General features: G+C 33.4%; 1 long non-coding RNA gene across 1 annotated transcript; it reads left to right on the top strand.

Annotated features, from left to right (window-relative positions):
- Positions 1–5,561: 5,561 nt before the first annotated feature.
- On the top strand, positions 5,562–8,292 carry LOC130451502 (uncharacterized). Its single transcript, XR_008910741.1, has 3 exons — positions 5,562–5,610; positions 6,206–6,380; positions 6,565–8,292. It is a non-coding gene; the product is annotated as an uncharacterized LOC130451502 (long non-coding RNA).
- The last annotated feature ends 7,700 nt before the right edge of the window (positions 8,293–15,992 follow it).

Below are 15,992 nucleotides of genomic sequence, written 5' to 3' on the forward strand. Positions count from 1 at the left end.
ATTCAATCAATCAAATGAAGTTTTCATCACGCCACAGATTCGCTGTAATCTATATGCCATATGAAGCTTCCATACATGTTAAAAAAATATCAATAAATTGACCAATTTATTTAGTGTAAAAACATCTGAAATAATTGAATCGATGAAAGATAAAGAAAATATTAGCTATCTACAACTCTATATGTAATAATGTGACCATTATATAGAAAATGATAAAATGAAATAGTGTTAATAAAAAACCAATAAGGTAATTAAAAATAGAAAGGACCATATAAATGTTCATATTTAACAGAAAGATAAAACTTACAAAATATGTAAGCAGTTAATAACATTCTGCGTCGACTTTTGATTAAAATATATATAAAAAGATGGTACTCACCTATAAATTGACAAAATAATTAAATTGTGAACTTATATTAAGAAATTGTTATAAATTAGAATAACTAACACGTCGAAAATGAACAATTAATAATTATTTCACATTTCATATTATTTTTTAACGACACAAATTTTGCATTTCTCATATTACTAATAATAGTCAGTATACTTTTAAAGACGAAAAAATATAGTGATTTTTCAATAATGACTGATATTAGAATACTAGTCTATAGACTACATTTTTTAATTTTCAGGTATAATTGAATCAGAATCAGTAAAGGCATTTAAATTGAAGATAATTTTGTTTTTTAGGGTTTACGAGAATATAGGTACGTCTAAAAGATTTCAGGGTTGTATTAAAAGGTTTAAGATTGGTAGACAGGATGTAGAAATACATATAAGACAAGAAGACTGGATTTTAGAAGTGAACGGGGTTTATGATTGCAGTAAACATGCTTGTAAAATGTTAACATGCAAAAATCATGGAAAATTTATAAAATTAGATAGATTGTTTAAATGTGAATGCCAAGCATCTTATACTCTTATTTATTTTCTTTCCACTACTGCAGACAAAGCAATAAATGACACTTCCTTATCTTATTTTATCTCAGTTAAATGACCGCCTCGTGTTTAGTAGAGATTTTATCATTTGACTTGATATCTTTGCGTTCATAATATATTCAATGTGCTTATCTGTGACATACGCTTTGATTACAGACCGGGCCTTGGCATTACGTATGACAGCTGTCTTATCCTTCACAAGGATTTCTTCCATATACACCACATCAAGGACTCCTCCTCCAATAAATTCTTCGGTCTAAATTTCCATGTGGAACAATTTGATCCACTCAATTGCGGGTTCGGTGTCGTCGCAGCCATTTCACTATCAGAATCTGTACAATACTTTATGAGTATCGCAGAAAAGTAACTTAACTATAGCCCTTTATACAAACATATATTGAGTCCATCAACTTATAGTAATTTCTATTCAAAATGATATACAAAGGCTCCAGTAAAACATTTATTCAAGAAAAACATTCAATAAACTTGTTTTCCTAATATGAGAAGACTAACTTCACTACACTAGCGCTCTCTAAGACTAAGCCCGCATGTGCATAATCCTATGGGCACCAAATACAAAATGAACTCCACATTTACAATGTTACAAAATAAATACAAGAAACATAAACATAATGTTGTTATTACTTTCACAGAAGTTCGACGAGTATTTCATTCAATAAATGGTACAAAATTAGAATATCTCGAAAAGGCCGTGAAGGTATGTTACAAATAGATAATTCAACAGTGATTCATGGATATTCTGGTATACCATTAACAGAATTGAATTTAGATACTCCCTTATATATTGGTTCATTACCGTAAGTATATAAAACGATATGGATATTTAGCATATTAATAACTTTCTGTTCCAGTAATTGGAAACAAATACATAGACTTTCTGGAGCTTCAAAGGTGTTATTCAAAGAATTACATTCAATGGACTTCTTTTGCCAATTTCCAAACTTTTCTCAGTTTGCGTAACAATAATATCTCATAACAATTCAAGCTGTAGTTCTAATATAGGATTTTACGATGGAGCGCCCTGTCCAATGGTTGAAAATCCATGTTTCAATAATGGTATTTGCATACCCAATATGGATAACTATACCTGTCGTTGTACTGGAAATTACAAAGGAAAATATTGTGAAACAAGTAAGCATCATCTTAACATTTAACTAATAGTGATTTACTTGATTACATATTATATAGATGCAAATATAAAATGCAGTGAAAAACACTTCTAACATTCTTCTACAACAATTAATCTTCTTTGATGGCTTTAATATAACAAAATTTTAAATATACTCACAAAAGTAATTCAATTTATGAATCTTTGAAAATATGGAAATTTAAAAAGTATGAAGGTACTGAAGCAAGATATTGCCAGTCTAGTTACATATCCCAGAAGTTTTCTAATACGTACTCTAGTTAAAACAGCTATCAAAACATTAGGCTCAAATGTTAAGAATGGTTTTCAATCACCTGTCAAATTAAACTACATGACAACCAAATGAGCCTTATTGGGTCTTCTGGCATTCATGAATGAGAAATTGATATAATAACTCACAACCTTTGTTTAAAAACATTGTGAAATAAACTTGAAAACACTATAAAGGCATAAACTGATTATGTAATACTTTTAAATAAACCCCAATAAATCTTAAGTACTGCGCCATATTTTAAACTGAACGTTTCATTATTATTCTCTTTGTGTTTTATTTTGAATTCAAAATCCCCTTCACTTTGCCGTTACAATGTAAAGTTGTAATATGTTATACAGGGCATCTGAATAGTTATAGCCAATTGTGGACGAAAATCATAGCAAGTTTAACGCCCCGTATAATTATTTGATCTTATCGAAAACCGAATATAGTCATTACAATTTTTTTCAATCTCTTTAGATAGACTATCCCAAATTTTATATCCCCACTATTAACTGCAGTCAATGTAGTTAATGGTTTTCGAAATATTTTAAATTGTATTGAGGAAAACTGTAATTTCGCGAATAAAATTAATCACTTTTTTCTTTTCTTCATTCACTTTACTAATCACACTGATTTAATGAAACACACAAAACTTATAAAGATAAATAAGTAATAAAATTGTGATTTAGAGTTACTCTAATTATCTTGTGTAAAGTATTTGAAATGAGCCTCCTAAACATGCTTCAAGACGATTTTCGATTAATCTACTTACGTGGACATTTGTTATATTCTCGGATCTTTCATATTCGACTGGTCCCTCTCTACCTATTTTATTTCATTATTTATATTTTATTTTATTTTTAATGAAATTGGTTATTAATTCATCATGAATAAGTCCACGGCAATGTGAGCGGTCATGTAAATACCATACCATACCATGTAAATACCATAACTGTCAACGAATTTGAGTGGCACGTTCTCAAGTAAATCTTATTATAAATTCTTATTTATCCAATACTATCATCCCTTCTTTTTCCCAATTCATTGTTGATAGCTATAAAACAATCATAATCCAAAACGAAAATATAAAATGTATTGTCAGTGTGTGACATATCAATCATCATAAAAGCTCATTTCGCACTCATCGTTTTAAAATAATTGTGATTAGTAGAATAAATCAACAAAAATAAAAATGAAAAATTATAAATTCAATTCATCTAACTGCTAGTTGTAGAGATATCGTCAAAACTATCAAGTTTTAAAAAGGAAATATTAAGAATAAATTAAACTATAGTAGCTGTAGTTCATAGAGGGGAGATAAAATGCAGGATGGTCTATTAAAAGTATCGAGAAAAATTTGAAATTGCTTTTTCATACTGTACTGTAGTACAGTATTACAAAAGCCCTTGTATCTTTGTAAATAATTTTAGAATTTAAAATTAACAGCTGGTTAGTAGATTTATAAATAATTTTTTCAAATCTTGTTTCATAACATTGACTGAGCAAATAGAAAATTGAATGAAAACTTCTAGAACTAACTTTTAAGTAAACCATAATAGAAATTTTATTACCAAAACTCTGTTTTACTATTCAAATACTGAACCAATACCTTTCTTCAGTGACCATTCAGTGGTTTCATTTGATACATTTTATTTTATGTAACACTGTTACTTATATGAAGTCTGAAAAGTCAAATTAATGGAAGGACTTATATAGATTATCAATACTATTTTTTGTTGTTACCGGATGGATCAATAACTTTTTAGTTTATGTTTAACGAATTCAATAGTTATTCCGCTTTTTTCAGTTAATGAAGAAACCTTGTCTTTGAAATTCAACGGTGCTACTTATCTTCAATATAGAAACAGGTTATAAAAGGTAGGCTCTAATTCTAATGACAATTTTTTGAATTTCTACCGTATTTGTAAAATTTGTGGTTCATGGTATACTTAGTTTACTTATTACTAATATAACTAAGACAAATCTTACTAATAGCGAAAATATAACGAGTTTTACTGACAACAATGATGAACCCCACAACAAAACTGTGGAAGATGATAATTTCGATGATGGCAACAATTTATTTGATGAAGAAAACTATTATTATGATGCGGAAGACTTAGAAATTCTGTAAGTAACAATTAACACAATAAACCAGGAACTTACAGCATAAAGTATCTAAAAGTTATACAAACAAATAAAAAAATTACCATTATAAATAACACTTTTATAGAAACCATACTGTTTACTAGGCGCTCTATCTTATTATGAATGTAACTGTTTTTCACTATTGTGGAAGAGAATTTATTGCACGGCTGCATCCTCTTTTATTCTCTTCGAGAGCTATATTAAATAGCATTGTCGATATTGCATCTCCCTGTCTCACCCTTGTTTCCATGTCTATAATCTATATCAAACTTTCTATGGTTAGTACAATAACTTTTAATCTTTCCATTCTCATTTTTGTTAGTTTGATAAGTTTTATTGGCAATTTCATGTCTTTCTGTTCTCACTAGCCTTCTCCTATTTTTACTATTTTCAAAAGCGGTAAATAGTATATGTGGTATATGTTATATTTACAGCATTTTTCAAAGTCTGAGTCATGGTGTGTATTGCGTCTCCGATGGATATCTCTCTTCTAAAGACCTGTTACTATTCTTCGAGTCTCTTGCCATTGTGATTAATATTTGTATGTGGTGTTTAAAAGCTTGGTTCCTCTTCAGTTGCTACATTATGGTGTATCCAACTTTTTAAATATTGGAATAAATTTTCTTAACTTCCATTCCTCTGACATTGACTCTAGTTCCCATTTTTCTTCATAAAGTTCGTAGATCTTTTCCATTAGCTACAAAAAACAATTAATCTTTAAACAAAAGTGGAAATGAATCAAGTTTGCATACATGAAAAAACAATTAACATCCCTACCTTTATTATTTAGTATTTATTCCACGAATTAATCAATAAATTATAATATCCACTTTTATACAAATTATAACTTTTTCATAAGAAGTACAATATTCCATTTCTATTTCACTTAATATAGTTGTGAACGCTATTTTTTTAATAGGAAACCAGAACGAGGTAACAGATATGAAATAAAAATACGCACATTTATGTCTGATGGTTTAATTTTATGGAGAAGCAAAAATAGAAATCAGCTTCAAAACTACATATCAATTAGTGTAGTAGATGGATATCCAGAACTTGGTTTTAATTTGGATCATGATGAACCATTTTGGGCAATAAGGTAAATTAAAAGGAAAAATAAAGATAATCACAAAATAACCATTACTTTTTTGTCAAGTTGTCACAATAAAATACCAATCTATTTTAATATACACATTCCAAGCTTTCGAATCTATATATTATGGTCTTAGGTATTGAATTAAAAAGAGCATTGTACTCGTATATAAAAAATAATTATATAAAATAATTGAAGAAATGTTGGATTTTTTAAGTAAAAATAAAAAGTCCGATGGTCAATTGTACTAATTTTTTCACTTATGTTTCTTTTATTTTGTGTGCCTTGTTCCTGATCCATTTATTTATTGCATTGATTTATTGTATACTATTCTCTGTATATGTATGATAAGATAAATTGAAGATATAAGTATCTTACATTTGATGTATTTTCATTTTTTTGCTTTGTCAAAGCAAATCTGAGGGAAAGTCTCTTTACTAAAATTTATGCATACTCATAAAGTTCAGGGAATTTTTCCAATAATCAAGTCATAAACAATAAATTTAAAAAAGGTGAAACATAAAAATAATAGTAAATATTTTCATGTACTAAAAGGAAAAAATAAAAATAGACATTCAGTAACATTATAAAATATTTTCAGGTCCAGAACTAAGGTAGATGATGGCCAGTGGCATTCAATTCAAGTAAGAAGAAGAAAACGAATGGGCTTCATTTCTGTTGATGGATATGATATAAATAAAGGAGTAGCTAAAACTGGAGCTATATCTCTGAGAACTAATTCGAAACTATGGTTGGGTCACTATATATGGATAAGAGTATGTTTTCTAACAGTACCTATTCATCTAAAATTTAGATTTAACCTTTACACAAGCTTGAAGTTTTAAAATTATTCTGACAATTTCGAATGTAGCTAATTAACAATAATAGTAGAAAATTTTGTGTGTGATATGATCTGAAAGTATCATTAATGATGAGAATAATCATTATTTATAATTTCAGGTGGATCTTCAGTACTACCAGCTGGTCTCCCAACCTCATATTACAAAGGATTTGATGGCTGCATCCAAAAAGTTCTAATCCACGGCAAACCTCTAGACTTATTAGCAGATAATGATATAAGTAAAATTAATTTTTGCCATGGTAATGAAATATAGATATAATCTCAAACATCTTTTTACAAAGTCTTTATATAACTAAAGATTTCAAACTATGAGACTGATATTTTACTATTATTTCTGAAATATTGACTTCAACTCACTGGAAAAGGTTACGCAAAAATAAAATATACAGAAAAGCTTTGAAAACCTTCCCAGTACCAACAATTAAATGAGCCTTGAATTTTTTTGTATATTTTACCATATAAATGTCTACAATCGATTATTTATTAGATAAATTGATAGATCAATAATCATTTCATAAAAAGAATCAATGTACTATTAGTTCAAAAAATAATTACAATCGATTTATTATTCCTACCATATTATATTACTTGTATTGTGCTGCCTCCAAAGTGATTTCTTTCATTAAGAATATTTCACCAAATTTTTTAAATTCAATCCTGGAAAGATTTTTTGAATTTCTCATAAAACCATAATTTGTTCGTTAGTTTTGGATTATCGATCCTCTTTTATAAAATTTCTCGGGCTGCCTCTACTCTTAATGGGAGCCCCATTTTCGTTTTTTTTTATACTTATTTATATACCATTCGAACATTTGTTTCATTATCCTCGTCTTCTTCCAATTTTTTTAATTCATTCAGTTCGCATTGTCGTTTTTATATTTTTATACCTAATTTTTCACTTGCCAGTATATCCTGCACCTTTTCTCAACAATTTCTCTATCTCATTGGCTTATTGATGTACATAACAATGTATTATTCCCAATTTTGTATTTAATTTGAAATATTTATATACTTTTTATTCTACTCTTTCAGTACTCCTTGCATTGGGAGACCAAATTTACTTCACTGGTATCAAATCTAAGTGCCAATTCAGCCTTTTCAATTATTCTTATCAGTGTATTTATCCTGGAATATAAATCATGATAGCTGATCTAAGTGTCAATAACCAAACCATTGTATTGTTCTACAATTTCACACAGACCAGAGTTATAAAAATTATTCTAAACGTCACCAGACCTTAGTTACATAGCAAGAAAAATAATCTGCTTTTTTAAGTAATACTAGTTAAATTGTAGTTTTCTTATTCCACATTCATTCTGTTCTAGAATCGGAACAAATTTTTCCATATGGTAGGTTTTCTCGATTTGATAACTGACATACCTGTAACTATAAATATTTTCAGCAACATGGCGTTTATGTATAAGTTACACAAAATGGTGTTTCATCCCAATAATATAATTCAGAAACACTGTGGGTGATGATATTTACTGGATGTGTTAATAAAACAAATTAGTAGATATAAGTTTGTAACAATGATGCGTATTTATATTTTCTAGTTTTTGATGGTACTATATATAACGTACAAATATTTTTCATGAAATCATGTATTAACTCATCTTACAAACTGTAAAATACATGTTACGTTGTACATATTTAAAATTAAAGAATAGAATATAATTATGTCAGTTCCACTGTCCTGTTGCGATAAAAATTGAATATACAGCTACAGTTTTCAAACTTAGTACTCAGTAGTCTAGAACTGATGTATTTATATTTTATTTTCTTTTGAAGAATTGTGTAAAAATTATAGAATTCTTTTAAAATTTTACGTTTGTATTTATAAAATTCCTCTTAAGAATATAACTACAAATAAGAGCTTTACTTCAAATGAAGTACCAAAAAATGGGTTAATTTATTTGCCTCATTAGTATCTCAGTCCACTTTCATATTCTATAACTAAGTACTCACTGATTTTCCTACTTTAACTAAACAACTGCTGACGTTTTCATTTGACTTTATTACTGAAGAATATTAGGGCGATTGTAAATACTTCTTCATAGCCACCTTAACATTACTTCTTCATAGCCACCTTAACATAATGATTAGTAAAATATATATTCAAAATCAAAGCAATACTTTCGGATATATGTCGTTAATGTTAATATTTTTTTATCGAAAAAGTTTTTTCCCAAACACTACTTCAGATATTTCCAGATTCACCTCTTTAAACCTGCCTGGAAGAAATATACTGAAAAGTATCTCCGTTCCAGGATATCTGTAAAATCGAGTAAAAAAACGAATAAAATAAAAACCATAGAAGAAAAATACAAAACACTGAATACCAGAAATTTTTAATAAGTTGGGAAAGACAAATATTTTCAAATCATCAATAGCTAACAAAGAATAAGAATACGTAAAAAACAATAAAAAAACACTTCGGAGATGATATAGTTGGGCATGCAGAACCAAAATATTAATTATTTTCCTTATGTACGAAATTATAGAATAACATAACTATAGAAAATAACATCAATTAAATAACAAAAAGAATGTTATCAATGGAATTGAGATCAATTAATTCCATTATATTAACATTGCTCAACATCTAAAATTAAATATTCTTTAAGTAAGGCTCTTGTATGGTTGTAAATCATTTTTTTACTTGAATATATATTATCAAAATTACGGTTTACTACACGCTGTTTATATCTAGTCCTTCTATTATTATTTACACTTTTGATAGTATTTTTTATGTTATAGTGCCATACTTTCTAGTAAAACAAACTGAATTATGTTGGATACCAACAATGTCAGTATTTATATACGCAAACCGATATTTTCAGTATTTCCTCAATTGATGTTAAGTATTATACTTTCCGAACTTCTACACATATTCAAAAAATCCATCATATCTCGTAGTTTCTTTCGAATAATAGTGAGTTGATCGCTAATTTGATCAGCAAAAAATATATTTATATGTATTGTATATCATATATTCGTTTTTTGTTAGATCGTCGTTATTTAAGATCTCTATTGATAGAAAATAAGTTTTGAAACACTTTACAACCTATTTAGGTCTTTATTAAAATATGACTTGACAAGACAATTTGCGTACCTAATTATAATCAATAGATCACCTACAATATGAATACCAAAATAAAAATCCGCTCTAATGAGAAAAATTAATTTTCCCTTAGTTGTTACATTTCAAAAACTGTGTACCAGCTATCAACTAAATTATTCGTTGCATTGAAATTCATAAAATGAAACTATACAATTTACCAAATTGTTCATATCTTTTTTTGTCATTGACAATTTTTTTCTCGTTTAGCAGAATGTTCATAAATCATGTTTTTCAATACAAATTATATAATAGTTCCAACTAGCAATCGCATTGACACTTTCTTGACAGCTTAAAAATACTATAAATTCCACACAACAGTTCTAATAATCCTAATATTGAATAAGAACTGAATTGAATAGTGAAAAATTCTTCAACTCTGGAAGCGATAAAAATATTGGAACCAAAAATTAACTTAGTAGTGATAAAATAATGTTTAATATGGAAAATTACATCTTTTACTTTATTAAAATAGATGGTTTGCAAATCTGTCTCTTGCCTATCAAGCAACGAATATACTTTTGGCATACCGTTATGGGCGAGCTCACTTGCGATCGAATCAGTTAGTGGGGTAGTGATGATGATATGCTATTCAATATCTATTACTTGCTTAGTAGTCAAATAGCTAGCAAATGGAAGCTACCTTTTGGTTTTTTGCTCTGTTGTTAGGTCCATCCCTCAGTAACCAGCTCGATGCACTGTCTAATCTCTCCTGAAAAACACCTAGGCATTAACTAAATACACTGACATTCTTTCAATTAGGAAAGACCAAGAGTTGAGACAAATAAGTCCGATATACTCACTAGCTACCAGAAATCGAAGTTGGGACAAAAAATAATCTGTGTTACAGTTTCAAATCATTTAAGATGAAAGATTTTTTTTTCTATTCCCAATATCAAATTTATCTTGTTCTAGATCCAGTTCCTCTAAAGTCTTCATTGGACCATACCCGTCATTTGTGGGAATATTCACAGTAAATTTTTTCCTCTCATATATCTCAATATTCAGATATTATGTATGACTATTCTTTTTTATAATTATATCATTTGCAGTTTTTTCTGCGGTGAGGAAATATTTGTCAACTTATATTTTCAAGATATTATTATAAACATAATTTTTAGTGAATATTGATAAGAATTTATATCTCAAATAGTCATATGGAGTGTAACAATACTTTCTTATCAATCTGATGTAAACTGTTGGGAAATTAAAATAATCGCACAAGCTCACTAATAACACTGGATAATCAATTCCTTTCAAACTGACGTTGGCAATATTGTTGTAAGTTGTGTTTAGTTTGGCGTCTGGCCGGCAGGGGTGGCTAGGGTCTATAGAATCGTGTTCAGTTTGGCGTCTGACGACAGGGGGCGCTAGTGTCTATAGAATCGTGTCTAGTTTGGCGTCTGGCCGACAGGGGTTCCAGTATCTATAGAATCGTGTTAAGTTTGGCGTCTCGCCGGCAGGGGGCGCTAGTGTCTATAGAATCGTGTTTAATATGGCGTTTGGCCGGCGGGAGGCGCTAGGGTTTATAGAATCGTGTTAAGTTTGGCGTCTGGCGACAGGGAGCGCTAGTGTCTATAGAATCGTGTTTAATATGGCGTTTGGCCGGCGCACAAACGTAGATTCCTGGGAATTAGGCGGCCATAAGTCGAAATTAAAATAATCGATTAATGACAAACAATTTTTTCCTGGAATAGTAGACTACCTGACGAACAATAGCCAACCCCACCCACATCCCTAGACTGCGCGAGCGCGCTGCATTACTAGTCGAAACTTGATTGTCGCACTTACTGCACGTGAAAGTTCTTGACGCCCTTTTCGTATATCATTTTCTTCGATGAATATTTTATGTGTCGTGTCATATTTGCTTGTTTAAGTGATGGATAACAATAATACATATAAGCCTTTATTAAATTAATATGAAATTGTATTAAATATATTGTCAATAAATGACTTAATGAGCCGTCAATAATACCATTTTTTAGAAATGTTTTTTCTTTATTTTTCAATTTCAATCGAAAAAAAACTTTACTTCCGCACCTTTCCGAGTTACATTTTTGATATCATTATATAGTATAAAGTCTTATAAAGAAAACTGCTTAAAATCAGCTGCTAGTTTTAAAAATAAACAAGATTGAAATGTTTTTGCCAAAAATTGGAAAAAATCGGATTTTATGTTTTCGTGTTAATATTATTTTTTTATTGTTATAGGTTCACCTGGCTGCTCGGGGGTGAAAATGTTGACTCGTAAATACCTCTTCCATAAAATGAACGAGCAACTTGTAGCGGCTAGGTACTTCCCGTTCAACTATTTCTCGCTAGATGGCGCTAGTTATAGTGTTATAGTGTTATAATTTGGCAATTGGCCGGCAGAGGGTGCTAGTGTCTATAGAATCGTGTTTAGTTTAGCGTTTGGCCGGCAGAGGGCGCTAGTTTCTATAGAATCGTGTCTAGTTTGGCGTCTGGCCGGCAGAGGTGCTAGTATATATAGAATCGTGTTTAGTTTGGCCTCTGGCCGACAGGGGGCGCTAGTGTCTATAAAATCGTGTTTTTGTTTTGCGATCGGTGGACAGAGGGCGACAGTGTCTATAGAATCGTGTTTAATTGGGCGTTTGCTTGGCAGAGGGCGCTAGTGTCTATAGAATCGTGTCTAGTTTGGCGTCTGGCCGGCAGAGGTGCTAGTATATATAGAATCGTGTTTAGTTTGACGTCTGGCCGGCAGGGGGCGCTAGTGTCTATAGAAACGTGTTTAATTTGGCGTTTGCTTGGCAGAGGGCGCTAGTGTCTATAGAATTGTGTCTAGTTTGGCGTCTGGTCGGCAGGGGTGCTAGTATATATAGAATCGTGTTTAGTTTAGCGTCTGGCCGGCAGGTGTCGCTAGTGTATATAGAATCGTGTTTAGTTTGGCGTTTGGCGACAGGGAGCACTAGTGACTATAGAATTGTGTTTAATATGGCGTTTGGCCGGCGGGAGGCGCTAGTGTCTTTAGAATCGTGTTAAATTTGGCATCTGGCGCAAGTTTGTATGGAAATTAAACACAAATAGAATTTTTATTCAGTTCAACTTGCGGTCGCTAGGTACTTTCGGTTCGACTATTCCTCGCTAGATGGCGCTAGTTCGTGTTTTAGTTTGGCGTTTGGCCGGCAGAGGGCGCTAGTGTCTATAGTATCGTGTTAAGTTTGGCGTCTGGCCATCAATGGGCGCTAGTGTGTATAGAAATTGAACACACATAGAATATTTTTATTTAGTTCAACTAGCGGCAACTATTTGTGTTCGATTTCTATACACACTAGCGCCCATTGATGGCCAGACGCCAAACTTAACACGATACTATAGACATTAGCGCCCCCTGCTGGCCAAACGACAAACAAAATACGATTCTATAGACACTAGCGTCTCACGCCGGTCAGACGCCAAACTAAATACGATTCTATGGGCACTAGCGCCCCCTTCCGGCTAGATGCCAAACTAAATACGATTCTATAGACACTAGCGCCCTCTTCCGACCAAACGCCAACCTGAAACACGAACTAGCGCCATCAAGCGAGGAATAGTCGAACGGAAAATAACTAGCGGCCGCAAGTTGGGCTGCGTAAAAATACTATTTATGTTCAATTTGTCTATAGAAAGTGTCTATAGAATCGTGTTTAGTTTGACATCTGGCCGGCAGGGAGCGATAGTGTGTATAGAAATTAAACACAAATAGTATTTGAATTCAGTACAAATTGCGGCCGCTAGGTATTTTCAGTTCGACTATTCCTCGGTAGATGACGCTAGTTCGTGTTTTAGTTTAACGTTTGGCCGGGAGAGGGCGCTTGTGTCTATAGAATCGTGTTAAATATGGCGTTAGGCCGGCGGGAACCGCTAGTGTCTATAGAATCCTGATAAGTTTAGCGTCTGGCCGACAGGGGGCGCTAGTTTGTATAGATATTAAACACAAATAGAATTTTTTTCAGTTCAACTAGCGGCAACTATTTGTGTTTGATTTCTATACACACTAGCGCCCTCTGCCGGCCAGACGCAGAACTAAACACGATTCTATAGACACTAGTGCACTCTGCTGGTCAAACGCCAAATCAAACACGATTGTATAGACATTAGCGCCCCCCGCTGGCCAAACGCAGAACTAGACACGATTCTAAAGACACTAGCGCCCTCTGCCGGACAAACGCCAAATTAAACACGATTCGATAGACACTAGCGCCCTTCGCTGGCAGAGCGCTTAACTAAACGGGATTCCATAGACACTAGCGCACTCTGCTGGTCAAACGCCAAATTAAACACGATTCCATAGACGCTAGCGCCTGCGCCTCCCACCAGCCAAACGCCATATTGAACACGCTTCTATAGATACTAGCGCCCCCTGTCGCCAGACGCCAAACTGAACACGATTCTATAGACACTAGCGTTCCCTGCCGCCCAGACGCCAAACTAAACACGATTCTATAGACACTAGCGCTCTCTGCCGGTCAAACGCCAAATTAAACGCGATTCCATAGACACTAGCGCCTACCGTCAGTCAAACGCCAAATTAAACACGATTCTATAGACACTAGCGCCCCCTGCCGTCCAGTCGTCATACTCAACACGATTCTTTAGACACTAGCAACTCCTACCGGCCAAATGCCACACAAAATACGATTCTATAGACTTAAGCGCCTCCTGTCGCCAGACGCCAAACTAAACACCATTCTATAGACACTAGCGCCCTCTGCCGGCCAAACGCCGAACCAGACACGATTTTATAGACACTAGCGTACTCTGCTGGTCAAACGCCAAATCAAACACGATTGTATAGACATTAGCGCCCCCCGCTGGCCAAACACAAAACTCAACACGATTCTATAGACACTAGCGCTTACTGCCAGCCAAACGCCATATTAAACAAGATTCTATAAACACTTGCGTCCCCTGCCGGCCAACCGCCAAACAAAATACGATTCTATAGACACTAGCGCCCCATGCCGGCCAGACGCCAAACTAAACACGATTCTATAGATACTAACAACCCCTGCGGCTAGACGTCATACTAGATACGATTCTATAGACACTAGCGCCCTCTGCCGGCCAAACAACAAATTAAACACGATACTTTAGACACTAGCGCCACCTGCCGCCTGCGGCGAATGGTATCTATCCAATCGTGTTTAATATGGTGTTTGGCCGGCGGAAGGCGCTAGTGTCTATAGAATTTTGTTCAGTTTGGCGTCTGGCTGGCAGGGGGCGCTTGTGTCTATATAATCGGGTTTAGTTTGACGTCTGGCGACAGGGGGCGCTAGTGTCTTTAGAATCGTGTTTAATTTGGTGTTTGGCCGGCAGAGGGTGCTAGTGTCTATAGAATCGTGTCTAGTTTGGCGTCTGGCCGGCAGAAGGCGTTAGTGTCTATAGAATGGTATTCAATATGGCGTTTGGCCGGCGGGAGGCGCTAGTGTCTATAGAATCGTGTTAAGTTTGTCGTCTGGCCAACAGGTTGCGCTAGTTTACAAATTGAACACAAATAGAATTTTTATTTATTTCAACTTTCGGTCGCTAGGTACTTTCAGTTCGACTATTCCTCGCTAGATATCGCTAGGTCGTGTTTTAGTTTGGCGATTGGTTGACAGAGGGCGATAGTGTCTAAAGAATCGTGTTTAATTTGGCGTTTGGCCGGCGGGAGGCACTAGTATCTATGGAATCGTGTTCAGTTTGGCGTCAGGCCGGCAGGGTGCGCTAATGTCTATAGAATCGTGTTTTAGTTTGGCGATTGGTCGACAGAGGATGATAGTGTCTTTAGAATCGTGTTTAATATGGCGTTTGGCCGGCGGAAGGTGCTAGTATCTATAGACTCGTAATTTGTTTGGCGTCTGGCCAGCAGGGGGCGCTAGTGTCTATAGAATCGTGTTTAATTTGGCGTTTGGTTGGCGGAAGGCGCTAGTGTCTATGAAATCGTGTTTAGTTTGGCGTCTGGCCGCAGGGGACGCTAGTGTCTATATGCGAGTAATTGACCGATATCCAGAACGGCAGAAGTAGCATATATCTTTCATATTAATTATGTGTTGATTCTCGAAATATTCCACCCAACCTCAACATATGATATATCTATATCTTCCTTATATTTCAATTTTTCGTTTGCTTCAAACGGTGTGGAAATCCGTCTACTATTTTGCGATTTAATTACCGATATACAAAACGGCAGAAGTAGCATATATCTTTTATATTAAATTTGTGTTGAATCTCGAAATATCGCACCTCACCTCAACATATGGTATATCAATCTTTCTTTTAATTCAATGTTTCAATTGGTTTGAATCGTGTGAAAATCCGTCAATTAGATTCCTAGTTACTTGCCGATATATCTTTGATTTTGTATACATGGTTAATCTCGAAATTTTCCACCCAACCGCAACAAACGATATATCAATATCT

This window comes from Diorhabda sublineata, chromosome X (genome assembly GCF_026230105.1).
Source record: "Diorhabda sublineata isolate icDioSubl1.1 chromosome X, icDioSubl1.1, whole genome shotgun sequence".
NCBI classification, from domain to species: domain Eukaryota; kingdom Metazoa; phylum Arthropoda; class Insecta; order Coleoptera; family Chrysomelidae; genus Diorhabda; species Diorhabda sublineata.